Raw genomic sequence first — 26450 nt, 5'->3', positions numbered from 1 at the left:
TTATACGCCACCTGTCTGAAAGTCCCGTCAGCATGTCACAAAAGTTCCAGCAATGTTCTTGGTATGCACTTAAAACGTTACCACGGGGTATATACTATGTATGTTGTTGTATTGTGTTCTCCAGCGTGCCTGATGTGATGCTCGGTGGGGTACTTTGCAACCCAGATGGCACGCCGCTGTAAACCTTTCATCACAGCATTCTTTTTGCACACACACACACAAAACTACAGTAACATTGTATTTATGGTGCATTTTAATTGTGTCAACATCAATTCGGATAAAAATATTCCTTCCATATGTGAAGTGAAGAGAGAAAGACAAAAAAAAATAGATCATCCCAAAGCTTTAGCACAGATTGTTCTTTTTATTATCATTAACAGTAATGTGATGCTGAGGCCCCATGTGACCTCCTCACAGCGGCACCTCATTTCCAAAGTCATTCATTAGAACAAACAGAAGGCGGGCAGCGGAAAGACGGCGTGGGGAGTGAGACGGCGAAAGGGAGAGGGAGAGACGCGAGTATAAAACAAATGAGTTTGTTCTTATTGGAGGAAGCACTTTGAAGAAAAAAATAAAACGAGGAAAAAACAACAAGTGTGATATTTGGAGATGTCACGCCGAGCTCGTGATCCAGTTGTTGGTTTTGTGCTGTGAAGTGTAATCACAGTTACACTTACTGTCCACTTTGGATTTCGAGGCCCACGGGGAGTCTTGGAAAATGGCTCTGGTTTGTTAGGATTGAGATTGCCCAAGCAAAAAAAAAAAAAAAAATTGAAAATGAAAAAGCTTCTTATGCCTTCCTTCCTTGGACTGATCTACATGGAAATGTCCCCTCCATGATTCGTCCCAGTTTTTCCAAAATGCTAAAGGTCATCGCGCTCAACTAAGCTCCCCCTTTTCCCATTAGGGGGTTGACATGAGTCCCCGCAGATCTCCAACCCCTGCTGGATCCCATCTCTATACGTGTACACACACACGCCCACACACACACACACATTGAAGTTGGGGTAAAATAATAAGTGGGGACGTAGGTGGGGTGGCGGAAGGGGAAGGGGAACGGGAGACAGTGTGGATCCATCGGAGTGGTGCGACAGACTCCCCAGCCTCCTGGTAGGATTTGTTGGAATGTGAGAGAGGAGGATTTTAGCACCAGGCGAGCCACGCCAGAGTGCCGCAGACTTCATGCCATCTGTCTCAGCCTCCATCCTCTCCTTGCCAAGACTCGTCAGACCTTTATTTCCTCTCCCTCCAGCTCCTTCTCATCCCTGTTCACAAGAGGAGCGGACATACTGAGATCTGCTAATATACTGGATCGGGGGTGGGGATTGCAGAAGGGTGGGGGGGGGAGTTGTCTAGGTTTCGTAAACAGATTTAAAAAATAAAAAAAAAAACTTCAATAGATTAATGTGGACTTTATCTTTGGAGCAGCTCATAACAGCGTTCAAAATGTATAAAGTGCCAATAGAGAATGAGATGCTGATATACAGCCATAGGACACGTCATTAGGTACACCCACTCAAACTAATTACAGTGTAAGAAATGGAACAGAAATCCTGCCAAATGAATGACAACAGCAATAACGGATGGGTGAAGTCAAATAAATAAAAAATAAAGCAACATTTGACTCACCTACAAACTTACTCTTACAGTATGACTCAATTAAAAGTAAAAAAGAAGTCCTTAAAAACTTGAAAGGTCAAAAGGGGAAATAAGTACTCAAGTATTATGTAACTACTGGGTAATTTCCACTGACATAAAAAGTTGTGTTGAATTTTCTTAATTTTATTTCACCATGTGGTTGCACAAAATACTGGATCTACGAAAAAATGTACCAGTTGATTTTATTTCCGGCAACTATTTGACTAAATAAAATTGAGTAAATTTGACACACCAGGTGTAGTGGTACACAGGCTCCCTCCAGAGGTACTTGAAAGAATCACTGAATTCAATAAAAATAGACAACAATCACAATTTTATTCTTTTCAAGTACATAACATTGAAAGTAAATACAGCGGTATCTGACTTTCAACACAAAAAATGAGTAATCCCTCTTTAACTGATGGTTTTAGTTTGACCTTTTAACTTTTATGTTGGAATATTTTTAATTGAATCATTTAAGTTAGTCATTTAAATGCAGTGTAAATGTTCCAATATTTATTCAGTGTCGTACTATGACATAAAATAGATTTTTTAGCAATAAGACCTCTTTCTCGCTTTGATAAGCACTTTGGCCTACTATGATACTGTATTTTGATATTGGTCATGGTGTTATTAGAGAGAATTTTGTGAGGTGGTACTTGATGTAACAAGTTTGAGCACTAATAACTTTGGCAATTATGCAACTCGGCTAACGAATTTCATTATATTTTCATTGAATAAAAACATTTTTTTGAACTCCTCAAAATTATGATTGAAATAGCTTCATTAGGGAGCACTAGAACGTACACGTGTACCTAATATTATATGCTATATGCACATTCATACCGAGGCCGATACTGACCTTATTTCTCAGTATTGGGTAATCGTTCAGACTGCCCATACCTGCCACTGATACCGAAAGTAAAAAAAAATAAATAAATAAAAATAAATGACCTTGAGTAAGTCATCCTCGCCAGCAGTTGGCGCCACACTGCGCTGGCAAATCATGTGTCCGAATGTTGTTCACAATTATCTATCATTGTGTTAATTGAAAATCTATGTATCATTTGTGTCGTCAACATTCTGTATCGTATCGGTAAGAATGATCGCACATACTCAAAAAAATGTAGTCTCGAAAATCCCTAAGTAATTTATTCTTTTAAGGATGATATTGTGTCACATCACACTAAAATCACACAAACTCACGTGTCTCACCTGCGAGATTTCCACTGGATGTTGAAGCATGTGCATTCTAATGCCGTAGTTCAACCCAAAGCCGATTTTCACATCAAATGCTTCCATGGGTGGTGTCTTCTCCCAGTGCGGGTGTCTAGGGAGGATACTCAAGAAGATCACACGGCCAGGTGCTCCACTCACTCAGTGTCCTTAACCTGCTGCTGGAAGGGCAACAGGAGGGGGGAGGCGGAGGGAGGCAAACGCAACCTCCGTCCAAGGAAGCGGAACTCCGGATGGCAGGAAGTGGGCAGGAGGCCCTTTGAAGCCCAAAACCTCCGGCCTCGAACGGATCGGCAGATCACGTAGAAGGTGGAGGAGCCAGAAAAGTTCCTGAGTGCAAATAAACATTTTTTTTTTTTAAAGACATTTGCTCTTCACATCCCACAACTCACAATAAAAGCTTCGCCTTCAAAGACGTGAACAAAAAGTCCGCCTCACAGAATAGAGCACATTTTGAGAGGAACTAGCACATGAATACATTATTTTCCGCTACAAAGTAGAACCACAGATTGCAAGTGAATGACTTGAGAAAGTGTTTTGTAGAAATCATCACAAGCGAAAGTGAGCTTCTACACTCCTACATACCAGAGTGAGAGAAAAGAATGCACAAAATAAAAGCTCCAAATTTGTCAGCATTGCTCCTTAATCATGATAGCAAACATTCAGAGCAAATATTGAGCATCCATTGTGTTTTTTTTTCTTTTTTTTGTTTTGTGCAAAAATTCAGAAACTAGAAAGATATTTCGCTCCCCTTTCCAGGAAATAAAAGTCAGCGAGGAGGGCTGCTGGAGGAGATGAAGACATGTCTGATCTCCAAGGCAACCAATAGCGGGGCAGCACTCTCCTCTCACCGCCCTCTGATTGGCCTTTGCCACCCACTTTCCCCCACCAGGATAACCCCCCACCCTCCGTGTTCTTATCCAAAATAATCCCCCCTCCTATAGACAAACAGACCAATCCCAAGAGCTGCCTCACAGGCCGGGGCGGGATTAAGGAAGCAGGGAGCCAGTTCCGGAAGACGAAAGAAAAAGGGGCAGCAGAATCTCATGTGGTGATGTTAGGAGAGTCGGGTGTGGCGTTATTAATAAAGCATTAAAAAAAAAAAATTGAGCACATCAAAGCAGACACGGGGCCTTGCTATCACACATGAAAGTGGCGCACTATGGCTTAATGTTTCCTAAGGCGTGTTATGGTGACGCCGCTTTGATTTGAAATGTGTTGTGTGGAAAATGGATTTCCAGGAGCTCGTTGCGCTGTGCACGCCGCCATTTCAAACCTGACCTCATGGGCTCTTCAAAGTCTCCACCTGAGCCATAAATACAGCAAAGCGGCCATTCCCAACTACTGTGCCGTGAAAGATCATCAGGTGCGATATGGAAATGTCGACATTTTCACTTAATTGGGACAAAAAGGATTCATTTACTGCGAGGAATGTATTTTGCTGCAACATGCAAACCTTATTTCCACTGAAGTGGGGCCGTGGTGGAAAAAATAAATGGGAATAAAACGATTTTTTTTAAATCAATTGAATACACTTCAAAGAATAGATAATTATTGTTCAAAGCGATACATTTTCCACAAATTTGGAGTCATTTTGAAAATGACCCGCAACACGTTAGCACAGGGGCATGTTGACCACTGTGTTACATTTGAACAACTATTGGGAAACGAGGATATTAATTATTGAAGCTTCGATGGTGGTAATCTTCAATCTACAACTTTAGTTGCCCAACAGTCTCTGGACGCCATGGTCCATTTTTGTGCTTCATAAATGCCACAAATTTCCAAAGGGAGACGGGTCTGGACTGCTGGCAAGCCGGACGAGTACTCTTACTATTTTACTATGAAGCAATGCTATGCACTCACTGTCTTGGTGAAATAAGCTGTACAAACAAGTTTCTGTAGACAGGAAAAACATATATATATAAAAAAAGAGATTTATAATCATTTAAGCACACACACTGTAGAAAGAAAGAAAATGGTATGAAATGCAGGATTCTAGAGAATGACTGTTCTGGTATGTGTGCAATTGTTTGGCCACTTCAAATAGGACGTCAGAGATTCTCTTTCCTGCTCCATTTTCATGAAGACTGAATGATTCTGATGAGGACACCAAAGGCGCTTTCGAGTTGATATTGTCCCAGATGGTCGGAATTACATAACCGACCTGATTGTCCACTTTTTGTGACATTTTTGTTTGGTGGTGTGCTCTGCGGTTTTTTTTTGTAATGTAAAATGTGCCTTGGCTCAGTTATAGTTGTTAGACACTGCATACAGCATATGTAGCATATTTGCATGCATATACTGGATGCTAATTAACATGTTAAATGTCACATGTCAGGAGTTTAGAGTCGAAGCACCTTTGTTGCTATGATCGTATACATGAGGTGACTGCGCTTGATTCCAGCGAAAACGTCACCAGCCCACAGGCAGGCAAAGCAACTTTCCCATGTCGCCGCCATCGCCAGGTAATTACCCAAAAGTAGCCTTCGTCTGGCGTGTGCCATACGCGGCCCGACCACCTCCCCGCTTTCATTATCGGCGGCGGGGCTCACTAATGGCTTGACGGCGTCCCCGCCCAGGCTGCTGGCAAACACACTCCGGGAGAAAACCAAAAAGAGGAAGAGCCACAGACGAAAGAGAAGAACAGGGAGAGGATGGGTGAGATCGACTTCCGATTTTGACTTCGGGAAAGTTTCTGAAGTTAGAGCAGGGGTTCTGACTTTTTTAGGAGAATTTTTTTGAAGAATTCCTATCATAATTTATGCTACCATGTGCGCTTCTAAATATCATGGGAATTTTATACCCTTTGAAAATTTCAGCCGACATATTCATAATCTGCTGAACAGAAAGGAACGCAACAAAATTCAGTCAAATTTACTTCAATGTTTTCTATAGTCACGAGGTGATGACAAATTTGGTCATTATATTTCGCAATTTCTTTTTTTACCGCTGTTATTTTTTTAAAAAGGTGAATTAAATTGAGGAAGAAACAGAAAACATGATCAAACTCATTTTCACATTTTTTTTGTGTATGACAAGAAATGGAGCGGCAATCTCATGGAACATTAGCCAAGACATGGTGCCGATTTGCAATATATTGGACATTTTTTCAATCTATTTTTTTCCCCACTAGAATTTTTGGAGCTGCCTCTCTCAATTGTATTACCCAAACAGTATTACATCCTCCCAACTGCTGCTGGCGAAATCTCAATTATCAAATCAATTTTTGGTGGAAAGAATTTTACAAGTTTTCTCTTGTTGATGATATCCATAAAAATTGTGAAATTAGCAGCGCAACAGGTCGGGACTGGCGAAGAGCTCAAAGAGTGATGATTCATTTCCAATTCAGGGTTTGATAAATATCTCCAACTTTAAGAAAGGTTTCATTAATAATATGCAAACAAAATAGACTGGCAATAAGCTATGAATTTCGACACGTTTTTTTTAATTTTTTTTGAGGGCTTAAACAAACACCTATGTGGACACAAATGGTTTTGAAGTACCAAATGATGGACTGGAAATGGCGAACAAATGACGATTCACACCACCACTTGCAAACGCTCGGGTACAGAAAAGCACGTTGGGAGTGGAAAGTTAACTGGGTTTGCTCTGTGTGAGTGTGAGCCTCATACACATGCGCACCTTGCCTGTTTACAGCGATAACCTCACAACATACAGACGGACTGGGGGTGGGCATTCACTTTCACTTCGTCTTTTTTTTTTCTTTCTTTCCCCTGACAAATGACACCCTGACAGTTGGAAAAGAAATGTTAGGGCCCCTGAACAGATTTCTCAGTTACAGAAATAAAACGTGTTGAATTAGACAAAGACGAGCTTACTTTTGAACCCCGATGAGAGCTCTGACAAATGACACCCCATCACCCCACCCCCTCTCCGTCTGTATATCATGACGGTGATGGGGTTTTTTTTTGGGCCTCTCTGCAGAAATGTCATATAGTTAAGAGGTGATAAATCTATACGGAACAAACACGCACACGCACAGATTGAGATGTCTTATTCGAAATAGCCAAACGGGTTTTTGGCACTTGAGTGAAATGAAAAGTTCAAATGCAAAAGCAGATATTTCCACTCTTTGAGAACTTTTTCTGACGTTTCAGTACTAAGCTAATGATTTGCATTTTGAGTATTATAAGTTAATATAATGAAAAGCGTCACTTTTCATTTTTACCATTTTTTAAAAACAACACATGGGGACTGGGCATAAGTATGGATTCGTGAGAAAAAAATATTAAATAAAACATATTCAAACCCAGAAAATGTAAATGTATGCAAAGTGTCCTCAAGCATGCAAACATGATTTATTGTTCAATTGACGCTAAGATTACTTCGATTGTTCGCTAATTTCTCACATCAGCTGAAATTTATTTATAGAGCAAAAATAATGAAAGCTGTACGAAACGAAGACAATTAAAAACAAAATAATTTAAAAAGAGTAAGCGCAATAAAACACTAAAGCAAAACTGAGCCTCGTGCTGAGTCAAATATACTTTTAGATTGAGTTTTAAAGATGGTCAGACCGGAAGTTTGCTCCAGTTAGGAGGAGAGCAGCAGTATTTTGGACCAACTGGAGAAGCTTGAAGGAGGACTAGCGGACTCCCAAATAAAGTGCATGACAGTAATCCAGCCAAGATGTAACCAAGGCATGGATTAACGCTTCTAATCGCTGTTGCGGAAGGTGAGGCTTAACTTTAGCCAGAAGACAAAGAAAAAAAAGATGGCTTTAATAACAGAACCAATTTCCTGGTCCATTTTAAATCCCAAATTGATGTCCACTTTTAACGTTGCACTCGAGTAGGATTTTGTGAACGTGATTTCTCTGGAAAAAAAAACACTTCCATTAAGTTTATTCCTCTTGGAAAGGAGTTTAGGATTATAGAATTGATCATGACGCAATACTTAAGGGACCATTTACTTGAAGTAATTGAATCTTTCTCAAACTTTAATCCGCATCATGTCAAATACCATGCTGCACTTTTTATAATCCATCCATCCATCCATGCATCCACTCTATGCATCCATCCATATTTCATGACATAATTGGATATAAAGTAGAACCTTAACATAACATAAATGTGAGAGTGACTTCGTAGTGTTGCAGGGGAAAGTGACATCAGTGAATCGGACATCAATAAGCAAGTTTTAAATATGCATTTAACACATTGCGCTTCTTGGGCTGTTGCGCCTACCAAACTGAATTCGATAACACTTGACTCCCAGGGGCTTCCATTTGCTCTGTTGATGCACTACTCTGAAATGCAAAGCTGCTCACAATATGCAAAAGAAAATAGCAAATAAGAGCAAAAACATTTCCAGCACTTTCTGTCATGGGAATATACAGTTAATTAGAATATTTGTTGGGGCCCGATCGATTAGTCAGATGGCTGATTTAATTGGCTGGTCATGGCTCTTTTAAAATATGGGAAAATCTGCCGAATTTTTCAGATTTTTACCTCAAGTGTAAGGTTGAACAAACCCAAAGCAATAAATAGCTTTATAGAAATAAATAAACTTAAGACACTAATATATGTATATATATATATATATATATAAATAAATATATATATATATATATATAAAAACATGAAATAAAACTAATACTAAAACAAAAAAAAAAATAACCAAGCATTTTTTAAATACATTTTTTAAAATTAATCGGTCAATTATTTTTTGGTCAGAATTTTATTATTTAATTATATATTATTCAGTTTCTAAGAATCCATAGCAGTCAGCCCCTAATATGTATAGCGTAATTTTTTTTGTGTGACGAGTGTCCGTGATGAGTTGGTAATGACAAATACTATTGTGATTGGCTTCAATGAAGATGATGCAAGCTGAATTAAAATGCGTATCGGTTTCTGAAATGTAAGAGTTTTGTTTATATGAGAGGCATATGGAAATGCAACGTCGAACAATGCTGTGATCGGCCGCCTTTTAGTCCATTTTGTCTAAATGGCGCTTGTCGGCGTTTCGCGCTTGAACTCGTTTTTTCTTCACAGAACCTCGGTAACAAGACAAAAAGTGGGAAAGAGATGCGCATTTGTGTGTTGCGGTAATTTGTCGACGCCTCTCGCAAAACAATTCTCATGCATGGGGATTGCTGCGAATGAGAATCGCGCTATAAATAAATATGCAAAAGAGGATCACAATGGGTTTTGGGGAGGGGAAACGAAGAATGTCTTCAAGAGACTTTTTTTTTGTTCCATCCCAGAAGAACCCTTTTGGAAAAGAAAAGGGAGTTCTTGAAGGTACGAGGTAAAAAGGAGAACCCTGAGAAGGCTGCCTGAGCAGCTTTAAAATAATCTCTGCGCAATATTACAAAATTGAGTTCATCATGTGGCTAAGTGTTGGCTAAATCAATATCACCATAAGTTGCCTTTGAGACTTCCTCATTTCACCCTTAAAATTGGAGTGGGCGGAGTCTCCTTCATTGCAGTTTCGTGGCAATAATCATCAGGGCATAGCCGCCGAAGAGATGGAAGAAAGATGCAGAGTTGTTGTTTCTTGCTCGTCACCATTGCGACTGCATCGCACCATCGCCTTGTCTTGTCAGAAGTCACTTTGTGCTTGCTCTTTTGCTTGTTTATTTAAGGAATTTTCGTGTCGTTTTTTTTTTTTTTTGGTCGCATTCTTTCATGCTCGCATGCATTTTTTATTGTTTCAGAAAGCAACAACAGCATTCTCACATATCTCCTCACAGAAAAGCAGATTGGTCATGATCTTAAGCGTTTTTTAGTCCTTTACTGCAAGCAGATGTGCATGCAAACAGCCAAATACGGGAGCGTTCATATAGAATTTCCAGTTTATCTATAGGGGTCGATATATAATGAATGCATAAATATGTTTAATATTTACTTATTTAGAATTTTGCATATGAATTAGATTAAAAAGACGCAATTACAATATAAAGACTTTCGCTTACTAACAACGGTCAAGGCTCACTATTTGGCAAGCTCCAGTGGCTTTAAAATCCATTTGTGCGGTTACCAGGCCATCAAAGCCACTTAATTGTGGAAAGTGGAAGGAAATCAATTCATTAGCAACATCCATTTATTTGCAGCTAAGGCTAAATGTAAATATGATGTAAAAAGCGTTATTAGCTTTTAATGAGGGTAATTGTAAAGTAGGACAAAGTGCTCCCTTTTTTTATTTTTTTAGACCAAGTATGAATATTCATACAAATGTGTCAAAATTTATGTCGTTTATTCTGTATTATTTGTGTCATAAAACGAAGACTTGCCATAAATACAAACCAGTCTTTTGAATAAAATGACATTTCGGCTTGCCTTTGTTAGAAAATCTACTGAAAATTAAATTCCCGTCCCTCGCAACATTTACGCCACATGACAAGCACACGGGATTATTTGAGACCACCTCACTCATCCCAACTAAAGGACAAACTCGTTTTGTGTGTAATTGGCGCAGCGTGGAGCAAAACTCCATCCTCGCCAGTGCAAGGTGTGCTCGTGCTTGGCTGAGGACGAAGGAGGCTATGTTAGTCAAACAATGGGGAGCATTAAAAGCGGCTGAGTCAATACAACCCACTGGGCCGCACGTCTTCCCGCAAACTGGGAGAAGTTGCTTCGGCGGGGCCGCGGCACCAAATAGAAACATCAATTACCGTAAATTACACCAAAACAGTGTGTAACACTTCAATTTGTTTAATCTCTGGTGCTGTCTGAGCTGCTTTGGATGAAAGGCGAGCGGCGAAGTGGCGCAAGATAACATTCAAGAGCCCGAAGATATCGCTCCTCGCTTGTGTTCATGCATCGAGGAAAAAACGGGGGGTTATTTATGTCTTGTTTGACTTGGAAAGCATTATTAAAGACTCGGAAATATGACTTGAAAATGTTTTCCCCCCTAAGCGCGGCTTACTTTCAACACACACTATCCACATTAATAGCCAAATGCCACATCAGCATCACTCTGAAGATACTCATGACGCAATAAAGCCGTCACTGGAAAACACTCGGTGTAGCCTCACTCGCCGTTTCAAATAAGGAAAGCGTGTGGAGATAGTAGAGGCTGCGTTAGATGAGACGCTTTCAGCAGCTTTTCTTTTTTTAGTTTTACTGTCACTTTAAAGAGCCTGTAAAGCGAATGCAGAGATTTGCTTCCAAATACATTACGCATGATTGAAGATAACTGCTGAAAAGACTGAGAACTATGCAGAACTCAAATGTGAAGACATAGTGCCCTATTTTTGTAAACTTGGAAACTGCACATGTGGAATTTTTTTTTTTCCTTTGGGAATTTTCGCAAACGTATTCAGTTACGTATTCGTTTTCGCCGTTGTAAGTGTAAACACAACCGACTTGCTTTGTGGCCAATGGAAGCGGCTCTTGTCATTTTCTTTATATTCAGCACAGGAAAGGCATGTGGTCGATAAGGCGGAAGGAGAACTGGCTTTGCTGGAGACCATGCAGGAGATCAAAGTGCACAAAGTATGTTTCCAAGGAACTGCAAGAAGATGATGGAAATTTGGCAACACTGCTGTGAAATGGCTTCTTAGAGACCTCCTTCCACTCTGATCGTTCATTGTCTGTGTGTATACTTTGCGTAAAAGAAAATGCCCTCAACCACTCAATCACCACCTGAACAAAGAGCAAAGTTTTTAAGGGAGATTTAAAAACATCGAAACTTGGACGTGACGTCACTTTTAGTGGCAGCTTATTCCATTTGCATACAGCATAACAGGTAAATGCTGCTTCACCATGTTTGCTTTTAACACCGGGCGACACTAATTAAACCAAGTCTGCCATGAACATTTCTTTATTGGAATCATGACCGAGTTATACTTTCAAATCAGTAATGAGTCGATAAGGCTAACCTGCATGTTTGAACATTCATTCCCTTAAATTGTGACTTTGAAATTGGCCCTAAACCACATCCTGTATTTTGTTGGGGGCAATGAATAAAATAACCAAGCTGTTGGCTAACTGCACCAAAAAAAAAAAATAATAATAAAACTTGCAAAACCTTCAGCAATTCGCCCAAGCCTTTAAGTTGCTTGACTCCCTCCATCTTTTGCACCGTGCTCATTGTATCCGTGCGTTTATGTCCTACTACGTGTATATTTTGTTAAGAGTGATTTATTTGCTGTAGTACTTGAGTGGCTTGAACTACCGATGACAAAATCCTCACGTGTTTTCAAGCATATTCAGGCTATGATGATTTTGCGTCTGATTTGCTTGAGTAAAAATGCACTTGCTGTGCATATAAATGATAAAATGAGACTCAAATCAATCTTTGTGGAAGGTAACAAACATCCAAAGACTTGCCGTGCTATGGTCGATTATTTATAAGTGGCGGTGTTGGTTGCTGGGGACAGATGAAGATTTGTCCATTTCAGGGAACATTTGGGAAGGGGCGAGGAGGGGGCGGGGAGCATATTGGGTAGGAGTTGGTGGGGGGCCGGACTAAATGAAAGACAAATGCGAGTAGTGCCCACTCAGCTATTTTCCCAGTCAAGATCAAAGACGTGCCGGACCGGCCGCTCCACGGGAAACTTGAGATGGGTCCTGCCTTTGTTTGCTGTTGCTAGGCGACCGGCGCCAGGCTGAAAGTGTTTGCAGTGGGGTATCAACTTCAAAACCATTTCCAATATAAATTTTCGAGACTGTCCTCGGCTCTCAATTTAGCCAGAAAATAGGAAGAAAGTGACAAATGTGGATCGGTCTGTTTTTTAGTCACGGAATCGTCAATGGTGTCTGTCCAGAACGCTTTGGAAAGGCGCCGCCTCGTGCAAACTAAATACAAGCATCGTGAAACAAGATTAGCACGTTTTCTGTCCTCGTGCGGCAACAACGAGGAGGGGGATAAAAAAAAATAAATAAATAAAAAAAAATAAACTTAAATATAGCTTGATGTATTTATAAGCTGTGGTTCTGGCTTCCCGGTGAAGCTAATTAGGATGCTGTTATCTATTAATGGGCCTCGTGATAGTAACGGTGGCTAGACATGTGTCACAGAGAGCTCATTACATATCATTAGTTCAACACTCCAATAATGTCTACACCTGCTGAGCAGAAGATAATGACTTGGCCCCCTGATATTTGCAGGACGATTGTCTTGCTAGCCAAGCACCACCAGGAGGGCGGAGAGCTGCGTGAAAACGGATAAAGCACCACAATGCGAAACACGCCGCCTTCTATTTGCTGCAACTTACGGCGGGGAACGCGAGAGGCATTTTGGCCCGCTTTCGTCCACGCAACTCATTAAATAAACCGGCGGAACAAGCTTGGTACAAACCAACACTCGCTATCTTCTGCTCGTGGCGTCACACAGGACGGAGAGAAGATACGGATATTATTGACGGTAGCTTACCTTCTAACAATAGTCCTGCTATTCCTGTCGGCTTGTTCGTCGTCGCTTAAGTCTGCAGTAGCACAACGGCGAAGAGCCTTTTAGCGCAGTATAACATATGCTCCATTTTGCCAAGGGATGAACAATTTTGACTAATAACCAAATTGCAATCGCGATTTAATTTTGTTTTCAAGGTGCTCTTCCCATATATTAATATTAAATAAATAACTCAGTCATATGTGGATTGACTAATAGTATAGATTTGTAAAAAAGAAATACATATGAAATTGACCTAATTGTAGCATAGGCTGGGCAAACGGCAGAGATACCTTTCCCTAAACTTATTTTTATTTTATGCTCACGACCATTGACCTAAATCTGTTCTATACATGTTGCTGACTTTACTGTGATAGGATACTAAAAATAAATAAATAAATTAAAAAAAAAAAAAAGCTTGGGGTCAACAGGTTGTAAATTGTGGGACTCTTGTTTTGTTCATAGCAGTTCCTAACAGTTTTTAATTTTATTTAATCCAAAATCAAAATTACAATTGAACCCATCTACAAGATTAGGCTCTGTGTTTATTTGAGAACACAAATAGTTGAAATGGACAAAAAGGCAAAGAAGGGACCCGAAGGCAAATGGAAATAAAATGGATGACACTTTGCTCTTAATCAGGCAGGCAAACTCTGTTAAGTTAGCAACATTAAGACATAACGTGGCACTACCTTTTTAGCATTCTTTTTAGACCTATTCACGCCACCTCCGGTGCACTACTTTGCGCACTGACGCTAACTTTACGATGGCACAGACGCTTTCCAAGCATTCTTTGTTGCTGTCACAAGTAACATTTGATATTTTGTTTTGCATCGTTACTGCTATTTTTTTTTGGTTACTGACGGTGTAAGATAGTTACAGTGGCGTTGTTTCCAGTAGTGTATTAGATTATTGCTACTTTTGCGATCAAATTATTCTGACTTCTTGGCACCCCTGCTAACAAAAGTATTGCAGTCAGTGCTATGCAGTAAATAATACAATGCACCAATCTTTTGTCGGCTTCATGCGTGCTATCGTTATTCATTTTGCTACCTTCTGTATTTAATACTAGCGACATTAGTCAACTACAAGGAAAAAAAATTCTTACATGAAATAGTCAGTATCAAACTTAATACAGTCATAAAAATGCAATATTAAGAAATATTCTACAATTTAATGAGAATTTTCGTCTTGAGTGAGCTGCCTGCTGCCGTATTGTGTATTATATTCAGCAAAACCCGAATGAATTGCATGTTAAAAGGGATTTTTTTCCTTTTTACAAGAGTTTGGCCGACAAATGGGCAATTTAAAAATTAAGCAATGCTATTCTAATACATTTTGACGGGCATCATTAATTTATCATTGACATTTTTGGATATTTAAATGTTGGTGGCGTCCCAGCGCCCCCTCCAGCGTGTGCCTGATTTAACTAGCTAGTCATTTATAGAATGTAGCACATGGCACAGCGGCCGAATGTTGACATGCTGGCAGCCAACAGCATGTGTGCAATGTGTACATTTCTATACATTCCGCGGCGAATATGCCGCCGAGCTGTTGGAACACACCAAGTGCAATCGCCACAAAGTGACCTTTGTGTCTGCAACGCCGAAGATTAGAACGATGCTGTGCCTGCCTGCCTGCCTCGTGTTTTCACTACTGGAGCCAACTGGCACAGCGCGGGCGTCCTCTCCCCACAGCTCCCAGTCTGCCGTGATGACAATGGCGAGCCCATCTCGCATGGCATGTGAAATCCACAAAAATGTGCTGGCGGGCCAGCAGAGTTTTCTGCAGGAAACAACACAACTGGTCCGCTGCTCCTCTAAGGAAAATGCTTTTCTAAGAAGCGACTCTGACAGGCCTTTCGATGACATGTCAGCTTTTAGCTACACACTGACTTTCTTGTGGAGTGCAAAGAAAAGAGTGTTGGTGAGGATTACACATTTGTATCCTCTCAAGAACTGCATTTCCTTCAAAGTTCTAACAACCCAAAAATGGCCTACATTTAAGTTAGCCACCAGCCACTCTGCTATGTCCTCGTTTAAACTGCTGGCTTCATTAATAGTCTGTGTGTGTGGGTGGGGGTGTGTCGGGGTGTGTGTGTGTGTGTGTGTATACCATCAGCAGAAAATGCATTTGGCAAACACGGACGAGTCAAAATAAAAGTGATTGAACATCTTAGCTTTTTTGCTGTTGCTTTGAGGGGGGGGGGGTGCCTTTGGACACACCCCTTTGGGTGACATCATCGGTAGCTGCCCATATAAAATGCTTCACACTTCAATTGGTTTTGTTACATTAACGTGGATGGAGAATACTGTGTTACACATATAAACAAATCAGCGGCACTTTTCGGCATGTGCAACATGTGGAGCTGCACAAGGTGGCTTGTTACATGTCACCTTCATTTTAATTGTTCTTTGCTGTAGCTCTATTCTAATTGATTTATAATTAAATATATTTGGAAAAATGAATAAATGCGTAGTCCTTTCCGATGTGTTTTTCGTTGGTCTGTATCCGAGTTGTAGGTGGCAGGGGCACCAAGAGAGGGATCTTGCACCAGGCGTCATTCAAGCTAGGACAACTGCTGACCGGGCCAAATATCAGCAAAAGCATTTTACATTTTACAACAAAAAAAATAAGAAATTTGCAAATGGAAATTTGACTGCCCGCATATGTTCTAGCCAACAAAGTGCCTGGTCTCGCCATAGAAGTAGCCCCCAGACGTATTCAAAAAGAGCTCACCAGTGGTGGGACATTGTGATTTTCTGGGAGTGTAGAAGCGATCATTAAAACACTTGCAACGACTGATTGATAGACATCTGTTTCCCATCTTGTGAAATCATTGTTGAAACCAACTGTGAGAAAACATGAACATGATTAGCATCTTCATGTAGCTGAATGATCAGTACGAGCACACAGAGGTAATTTGAGCAAATGTGTTATTTCAGAAGTGTGTATGAAACCGGTAGCCCTTCGTATTCATCCCAACTTAAGAACTAGATCTCAGTTTCAAAAAGGTCAGTGACCCCTGATCTAATCTAAACATTACTATCTTTAGAAAGGCAGAAATGTTGATACAACACATTGTGATAGTGCCAGTGTACCTAATGTTGTGGCCAGTGAGTGCAGATAACAGGGCAGACTTGCCATCAACAGGCCGATTTGCCCCCAAAGAATTCTGTTTAAAAATGATCAAAAAAGTGAAATCTATTGTTCTTAGATTCCCTTTTCCCGTAGTGTGAGATCATATTTAATAAATCATCAAGTATAGAGCTTATAAATAATGCAGCGCCATCACTAAGTGTACATACTGTATAATATGCAATGATATTACACTATGCCCGCTTTGAGGAGGGTCACAAAGAGGAGTGAGTCGCATTTCTTTTGAATGAACGTAACATAAATGCGCTGATTAATGTTTTTCCCATTATGAACAGCTTTTTTTATTTTTCACAGTTCAAGAGTTTAATATTCGCGGACACTGGTATCTTAGAAAACATAGCAACCTCTCACCTCTGCAGATGACTGCTGCCTGAACCCCTTCAATAGCCCCACTGAGACAATAAAATGGCCGAGTGGCTATTGAACGGAACAAGCAGGAACAAAGCAGACACTTTATAGCGAGTCCGGTGTGAAAATGAAGATTTAGGAACAGTAAACATTGGAATTCTCTTGGCTCGAGGTCAAGCGGCCCAGTTACCTTTCCGGGCCCTCCCCCCCCCCTCTCAACCCTCCAGGGCGCCCGCAGGGGAAGACCCCAAACTGCACAGCACAGTTGTGGCCCTTCAGATTGAAACAAAAGAGCCGTCGCGGTGAATCACAGGCCTCGGACAATAATTACTAACTTGATTTATGCTAGGAATGCTGAAAAAAAAAAGAAAAAAGAAAAGAAATGAAAAAAAAAAAAACATGGCAGTATGCCCATTAACTTTGCACTGTTTCATTTTAGATTACAACAGGTCAGTAAATCCGTTGTTCCAGTAGGCAATTTGTTTTCATTCATTTATTATTTTTTTATCTATGTATTTGGTTATGTATTTAAGTTGATTAGCATGTATATTTGCATCCAAGTTGGACATGATCTTTTATTTCTCATGTTTCAAAATGTTTTGATGGGTATAACGTGAGGTATTAAAGTTGGTCATTTTAATTCATCATTTTTGGTATGTTATACTTGTCAGTCCGGGTTGGTAAATTTATCCCATTTTTATTCATTGAATTTAATTTTTTTTATGTCTTGTTTTTTTTTTGTTTGTTACATGTACTGTATGTTGTTTGTTAAAAAATTTTTTTTTTTACATTTATAGTAACGTATTCGTGTTGTTAATTTTATTTTGAATTGGTTAAATTTAATTTGACTTAGCAAATGCTTATTTTTTGTATTCAGGTTTTTTTTGGCCTCTTTATTTTTGGTGGGCAAAAAGTGACAAAACGTGACATTTTTAACATTACTAAAGTAATTATGAAATTTGTTAAACAGACCACACCAATGGATTTGTTGTAGTTTCATTCAAAAATCCAGAATATAACAATGTGCTTACAAGTTCAACATGAGTTTTTATCCAAACAAGTATGAGAGAGCACAACTCGACGGCCAGTCAATTGATTGTTAGATTTACTGTTGCTAATTTTGGAAAAAAAGGAAAAAAAGAAAACTTTTTTTCCCCACCATCAAATACATTTAATTTGTTTTGATAATTTTGTAATCTTGGATCACATTTTGATGCTTCTATAAATTTCATCCACCTTGTATGTTGTCACGTATTCATTACATGCTAGTATGCAGATACAGTATAATGACAATAGAATTAGCAATGAAAAAAAAAATTTAAAGGTTTAAAAGCAAGTTGATGATCATTTACAGATCATGTGAGCGACTTCTCGCACGTAAACTCTCAATTTATCCAACAATCAACATTGGCGCCATCTGAAGCGTGATCAGTGCATTATACTACATGACAAGTTTAAAAGTCTTGATCTTTTCACAGTGTTGTAGGAGAGGATTTGCTCGGCCCTTTTCATGTCGACAGTATTAAAAAGCTGAAAGGAGTGTGGGTAAGGGGCGGGGGGGTACGAGAGGGGGCTGACGTCACGGGCCGGGAGTCACCCACCGTGCGTTGGGCGTCTCCAAGTAAAGACTTATCCGCAAAGGAGTTGGGGCGCACAATGCGTGCGGACAGGGCGTGAAAGTACGATCATCATCAGCTCTGAATGCAAAAAAGAAAACATATCGGCCACAAAAAAGGGAGGCTCATTCCAATTCAGCTGCGTTGTTAGGACAACGAGAACCATCCCTCAGATGATTAGTTCCACTTCAAAAGAATTTACTTTCCGCAGTGGAAACGTTCCCCTTTTGTGTCCTTACACGGGGGTTTATCAGGCCCAAAGACGAATCGTATGTCTAGTCAGCCTGTTTATTATTCCTTCTGTTCACACTACAATTGTATTAAATAAATAGAGGCGCGCTAACAAAGGCCTATTAGCCCATAAACATGTCCTCGCGCACACAAAAAGAGGCCAAATCACAGTCTGTGCTAAACAATTTCGCTGGCCGTGAATGCGAAGACGAAATAAAACACACCTCTTAGGCTCAGAATGTCCTGACACTGACAACATGACGCAAGCATGTTGTGCTGCGCCGTGTTTTGTCTTACCGTCGTTTGTCGTGTGTGCCAAGGGGCGGCAGAGCGAGGGCCTGCTTGTTTTTTTTGTTTATGCCTTTCACCGTAAAACGATGAATGAAGCGTCCTGGTTTGTCTCTGGAAGACAGTAAACGCATGTGTTCAGTTAGAAAAGCTGCGAGATCATCATGAGAAACATAAGCAAATACAGATGTTTATGTCGGGAAACAATACCGTGGATTATTAGCGGACAATTAAACGGGCCATTAAGTCAGCGTGATTGTTATCGGTGGACTCAAAGCAGATCAGGAGCAGTCGGTGAGGAGACATGGATCGTTTGGAAAAGACAATTTCCATGCAAAGCGCGGCTGCTTGTTCACAAAACAACGTGCAAAGGGAAAAAAAAACAACAACAACATGCAAAAGGAGTCGGGGGGGAAAAACACATCTAAACAGAGTGGAATCAAACGCAACTGCTTAAAAGTGACACCCACTTTGCTTTTAGTATGTTTATTTCGCGAGCTGAAGCACCAAAATATCTGGGAGTATAAATACACGTTTCGAAACTCTACTGACGAATGTGGTGTCACGCTATTAAATACGTGACACAATTTTACATCTATAAGTATATTAAAACCATACGTGAGGCAGTTGCAACCACTTTTACTCTGTGGTTCTGTTTCAATAAGATCGTAATGATCGTATTTCTGGGGGGGGGGGGGGGGGGGTGAATTGCACCGCATGATGCTGAAGGGTGTTGATGATTTCATCTGAAGCCAATTTAGTAAACGGACTATTCATTTAATTTTGCTAAACCAAATAAAGCAGCACACACTGCAAGTCACAGAGCATGTACCTCTCTTTCAGTTTATTAATTCATTTTGCCGAGGAAGCGTGCATATTAATTAACAGCAGTGTGTATAAAATACATGAGTAGGCAGTTTGTCCCCGATTGTAAGAACGTGAAAAAATATCCACAAAATAAAATCTTGAGTCTGGTTGGAATGGCCACTTCAATTTGAGTACAACGCAGCGAGAACGTAATTCTATGATTGCTTATTGAGAAATTTTTATTTTTGCGTCCTTTTTAGAAACTTGTGTGACATTGCTTGATGAAAATATGATTTTTAAAAAAATGCCTCTAAATTACATTAAACTGCGCCTCGATTAAATACACTAAAATTGCGTTAGATCACAAGCGCAGCAAAACACACCACCTTTTAAGCCAGTCGAAAATGTCAAATTTTTACCATCAAATTGCGAAATGCGCTGGTGGCGCGGCAGAAGCGCTAATTGAGGCGTAGCGCATCTTCTACTCGACCACTTTCCTGGCACAAAAATGATGATACACCCATTTTTAACAGACAACTTTCTAACACCAAATTAGCAGGTGCGTCGAGGGCGAAGCTGCTTCTGCCCCAAACATGCTCGGCTTGACTTGCGCTGGTATGAAAATGAAGTTACGTCTGTTTTTACGCCAAGCGCATGGGTGCCAGTCCACCAAAATACGGTCCAATGTCTTAATGTCTATTTAAGAAAGGTCAAATATAAGTTGAATCAACTAACAACTGACAACAGAGCTCCAAACTGCGACTAAATGGTCACATCTTCGCCCCTTTGTATTTGAAACAGTATGTGGCAATTTTTCCAACTATTCGCACATGTGGAACCAATAACTAAGACATTTTGTTGTTGCTGTTGTTGTTGTTGACAAATCTCTGCTCCAAACTTCAGCACAATCTTGGCGAGAATGAGAAATTGAGCTGCTTTACCAAGCAACGTTAACGCCAAGAGAAGATACGGGGGACGAATGATCACTGTTATGGGCTAATGTGTAAAAAGGGGGCGGGTCTTTGGATCTTGCAACTCCACAGGTTTCACATAACTGCTGTGAACAATAAAAGAGGACTATCAGTGCTCGTAATGTGCCAAAGGAAAAATGCCGATAATTAGTCCAACTCGATTTTTGAAGAAAGGTCGATAGCCACAACATGCGGGCAACACAGAATTTACTGATGTACGATAAAATACTTAGTTGATTTTTTTTCCATTTCTTCAGACAAACTGAGGTACTTTTTTACCTTAAAAGAGACACCTGAAGAAATAAAAAAAATCAACTAATTAACACAAAGAAGACAAGATGAATTTTGTGACTCTACAATACAATACACACTAATGGGACTGCCAGCCGAAACAGATTACTTTATATTTTGATTATGAGTAGAATAGTGGAGCCTTGATTTAACATATAGCAAATTTAACACAGAAAATCATGTCCAGTTCACTCCAAATGCCCCTTTGGAAAGCAGCTGTCAAACTACCGCTGTGGCTCAATTCGGCGAACAGAGGTACTACCTCGCGGCCATTTGGGGAACATTCACAAGAAAGCTAATAGAAAGCTCAAACATTAGCTTAACATAGGCGCGCGTCGCAAAAGTGACGGTGGCGTATCTGCTTATTCATATCAATAGCTGTCATTTAATCGTGTTAACATCTTTCAAACATGCTGAACTGATTATGGTGTGCTAACCTTGTGAAGACACTTGAGTAAGTGTCATTTTGCTTTCTCTTTAATCGATCCACAATGCGCTGCAACAGATGAGATACGACATGACCACGCCAGTTTCACTGACGGCATTTTCTGACTAGGACCCCTTGAGCTGCCTTCACGTGCCTGCATGGGTTTCTAAGGGTTTCCTGACTCAAACTATTTACTTTGCAGAACTTTTTGTATTTCCAACACGAATTAGACAACGTGTAATATTACCAAAATAAAAAGAAATAAAAATATAGACCCTTAAGTGGGCTTGCGCTATGTTCCATAAACGGGCATAAATGTTCATTCCACATGTGCTGCTCTTGAAAATAACCAGCGGCAGGTTGTTATGAGTTTGGATGAACTGTAAAAACTGTTTCAAACGGTTTTATATTTATTTACAACACTTTTGTAGTGTACTGAGCGTATATTGTATAACGCCACGAATAAATTAGTATTTAGTACAATACATAGCCCATGAAAAAAAAACATCAACTCACATGCATAATTGCCCGTATGAAGTACAAACAACCTTTTTGTAATTTATGTTATGGTAAAATATACTACAGACTTTTGCTCTATTCAAAATTCTTCTTACGGTTATTCATGATCGCACTCGTATGTACTTGCCAATCAAATCTACTGTGTCCCACACAATACAGTAGAAGCCAATGCAGGAAAAATATCTCAGCATGACTAAATGTCACCAAGTGAACTTTGCATGATGCAAATCGGCCTCCTGTTGCCTCTTTTCTAGCTACAGGTGGGTCAAAAACTTTTTTTTCTTTTGTTCTTTTTGTCGGTGACAAAACCACACTGCTATTCCTTCAGCATTTAAACTCGCATGAGGCTTGGAAAAGCATGTGACCACCCGGTTGATTTTTGTTAAACGTCAAATTATGTGGAAAAAATACAAAATTCTTCCTCAATATTTTTTTTTATTCTTTAAGTGACTTAAGTGTGATACAAGTTAATTGAATAATGATATAAGTGTCGTTTTTTTCCCATGTTCAAGCACAGTATTAATGTTCAAACTGTGCATATTGTGACAGTGGCTGACAAAATTAAATACAGTGGTGCCGCGAGATACAAGTAGAATTCATTCATCGTGACCACGTTCACAGCCATTAATTTGTTCCAGGATGCCCCAAATATACCACAAAAATTTTGATGCATTTTGAATGGATATTTTACTGATGCTTTTAGTGCACGCAGAGCAAAATACAGACATACTTCACGGATCCGAAAGTCACTTCACAGTCAGCAAATGTCATTTTTCCAAAAAGAATATTCTTGTTACATTATCTGTCTTCATCTGTTGCTCCACCTTTTGTGTTCAATTATACGTTGCTTCAAGCGTCATACCGCCATTGTGTAATTTTCTTCATTTTATGTTTGGTTTGACAGTAAACTTCAACTAGGAGTTGCAAGTTTGAAGCTTCTTTTACGAAGAATTGGTCAGTAACTGTTTTCTGTGACGTGACGCAAATTGAGTTCATTGCCGCCACACGTACAACTTTTGTACATGTAAAGCATTGGCCAAACTAAATCTCATTTCTTGAGAGAGAGCGAGAGAGTGAGTAACTTTTTGTAAACCTTTGCACCTACTTTGCTACTGTATCTTTAATGCCGGCCATTATGGTGATCGTATTTTTTCAAGTATTTTTTCAGGTGGTCCTCGGTATAAAAAGTTGTCGAACCACTGCCTTAAACACAACACAAGGGTGAAAGAAAAAGCCTTCCAGCTGCTCCTGTTTTTCAATCTGGAGCCACTCAGGCGCACGTGTGCCAGCGCGGGTGCAACTGGAGCTGTTAAAACGGTGCTAAAGATCAATAGGATGTTGTTGTTAGCGGGGGAAACACGAGTTGAGGTGGCATCGCAGGTTGTCACGTGTGATGCTCGCGCTAAAGAGGCGCCTGTAAACAGTCAGCAGCTGCACGCCGGCTGATGAAACGGCTCAGGCCCGCATGAGGTAATAATCCCGGCCTTACTCAAATGAGATGCTATGTACGCTCCTACTCTGGGAATTCAGCAGCAGCAGCAAAAGGGGAGGAGGAGAAGGAGGAGGATGTGCACCTCAAATGGGACTATTAATAGAACCTCCACTCTCTTAACTTGGAATCTATATTATTATGCGCTTCAAAAAAATGAGATCAACTATATGGGCCAGTGGGATTTCTCCAAAAGTGAAGGGGGCGAGGGCGGGGTGGAAGACGGACTGCAAGAAACTGGGCTGGTTGCTGACAACAGATCTGAAGGAATTGAGCAAGTTATATGAAAATTATTTGGGCAGAGCTTTAATTACCAGCTCCGCTTTTAACTGATTGAAAGGGAGCCCGTGTCCACGCTGACGCTGGTGAGAGGATGGCAGGCCTCATTATTTTTGCCCGACTCCTTGATTGTCTAAATAGGCTTCATCGTATAAATAAAAGCACGAGTGACTGCAAATGTTCAAAGGAAAAATGTATTTGGGAACGTCGAAAATGATCAAAGCGAGTCGTCTCTCGTAACCTCGGCGGTCCGCGAGGGCCTGAAACACGGGGACTTCAATCCTTACACACTGGGTTTCAGTTTTAACTCGCACACTCGCACTCCGACAAGCAAACAGCTACTCCACCCTCAACATCTGTCTGTCGCTGGCTCTCGGGGGAGCACAACAGAAACGTATTAACCTCCTCAGGCTGCCCACAAATGACGGCGGTTATTAGCAGCGGGGCAAAAAAAATAAATAAATAAAGCAGCAGTGGTTGTCATGAGATATGATCAAATGCAATATAATTACACAACATTAGATACACCTGCACAATCTAATGAGATTTCATACCGGAGCCGCATCCAAAATTGAGCCATTAAAAAGATAATTCGCACTTTTGATGGGGTATTAATTTAACGATTATTTTTTTATATACTTTGCAACATACTGCTTTTAGTGATTTACCATAACCGTCACCATATGACACGATAATACACGTGTGGCTCATTATTAGCTCTCTGACAGCGTCAATGGGGTCATATTGGATCTTATTCGATTATGTACGAGTACCAAATGACGCACCGACCGAGAGTGTATGTATCTGATGATGCGGATGATCAGCGATTAACTTTTGTGATGATTAAGATGGCCTCTGGCGTCCTTTCCTGGCGTTGTGAGGGGCTTAAAACTTAAGCTCATATCTTAATGTACACACCTCATAAAAGATGTAATTTGCTGCGTCTGCAGTCTTGTAAGTTACTGTACTTGGCATTATTCATGGAACAGTGCAGTAGATTAGGTACAGTGCATATAAATCAGTGAAAAAATATATTTGCATATCTTGAGGAAATGAATAGTCGGAATTTAAGAGAAATGTAACCATTAAAGCAATAACTGATGGTTTTTTTTGTTGTTTGTTTCAAAAGAGCAGAGGTGGGGAACTCAAGTCACATGACAGGATTCAGGTTAAGTGAGGAGTCAGGATTTTCTTGGTTAAAACTCCTGAAACTATTTGTTTGACTTCGACTTGGTGTTGACGGGACTCAACCTGAACAACATGACCTGACAAGTCTTGCCTGTTTACATTTGAAAATCATTTGCTTTAGGCACGGCACTTGTGAACCTGCCAATCAACCACTTTGCTTTGATTCAGAGTGCAGAGGCCATGTCATGAAACGAGTCATGAAAAGATAAGATTTAGATTCCAGAAGTATAAGAATGGCTACATGCTAGGTTAGCAACTCAAAAGTAAGAGAGACACAACAACATATCACAAAACCCATCACAAATAATTGCTCAAGAACGAAAGGCTACATTAGCATCACAGTTACAAAATGTTACTATGCGACAACAAAAAGATTTTTTTTTCAATTATCCCAACAAATGAGTGTCCAGCAGTGAAAACATGAGTTACGTAGTAGCTTTATCTGCTTTTGTCTATGAAAAGGTGTTGCTAGCAAGTGAACTTGTGTCTCGCCAAGTCGCATGAAGACAAAATGCCATGAAGATCTGCAGCAAATGTAAAAGCAAATCTGAAGTCATTATATCGCTCTCACCAGAAGTGAGATTTTTTTTTCAATCATAAGAGATTGTTATTCTGTTCCAGACCCTACACATGAATATAAAATATCTACCATAAAAGGTTTTGATGGTACTGCGTTTGGTGCGCTGCGATCATTTTGTCCTCCAAGACAGAAATCTTATGATCAAACGCGATCTAAAAAAAGTGACAAAGAAGAACCATAGCAACAACGGGAGAGCACAACATGGAAGAGGGCACACAAGAGGAGGGAATGGTGCTTGCCTGGGACTTCTTTTTATTTATTTTTTTAAGAAATATCCTGAACTAAAAGAAAAGAAAAACATCCCAGAAAGCATAAAAACGGACTCAATTGCCTACTGAGCGAGCTCTACAGTTGGTGAGTTCTCAAATCAAGCTAACGGCTGGTGTAATAATCCTTTTGTGTTTCAGCTCTCTTTTTGCCCCGCTGCATACCGTTTCACGTCACACTTCACCGCGTCATGACTCGCGACTCATCCACTTTCCCCACACGTAGATTTGCGGTTGTAAATGTTGAACACGTTTTATATTAAACATTGACCCGCACCCCATTCACACACCTTAAACCTCAGGGTAATCTTATTAAAGATCCTTTTTAAACATAATAATCTGTCTTTTGTCATCGTCGGTCAGGAAGGGGCAGAATCACAACCTGTAACCTATGGATGGATTTTATCGTTCAAGCATGTCTACACCGAGGCTAGGGTGGAAAATATGGAAGGATAGGGAAGGGTAAACAAGTTGTAAATCAATTTCTTGACGTGAAAGAGAGCACCAAAATGGGATCCAGATCAGCTGACAAGTTAGTAAAGTAAGTATTCCCACCTACGGACTGCTGTCAAACGGAAATTTCCTCACCTGGAAAAATGCCCGCAGTAGCGCAAACTCAAGCAGTTCCCGCTCCATACAATGGATAAACTTTGACCGCTCCGCCACGATCGGATCCAAAACGGCGAGATGCAAATGACTTCTTTGAACGCGAACGCATCCTGGAATGCTTTAACTTTTGTCATGCTAAAAACTTC

At 40.2% G+C, this 26450-nt stretch overlaps 1 long non-coding RNA gene across 1 annotated transcript; it reads right to left on the bottom strand.

Annotated features, from left to right (window-relative positions):
• Window positions 1-344: 344 nt before the first annotated feature.
• Window positions 345-26450, bottom strand: LOC148338593 (uncharacterized). Its single transcript, XR_015842971.1, has 4 exons — window positions 26284-26450; window positions 18888-18992; window positions 2854-3204; window positions 345-1265 (listed from the first exon to the last, which is right to left on the bottom strand). It is a non-coding gene; the product is annotated as an uncharacterized LOC148338593 (long non-coding RNA).

This window comes from Idiotropiscis lumnitzeri, chromosome 4, assembly GCF_059441095.1.
Source record: "Idiotropiscis lumnitzeri isolate Australia: NSW breed Sydney's pygmy pipehorse chromosome 4, RoL_Ilum_1.0, whole genome shotgun sequence".
NCBI lineage: Eukaryota > Metazoa > Chordata > Actinopteri > Syngnathiformes > Syngnathidae > Idiotropiscis > Idiotropiscis lumnitzeri.
The sequence above is the reverse complement of the archived record's forward strand: the minus strand, read 5'-3'. Positions and strand labels throughout refer to the sequence as shown.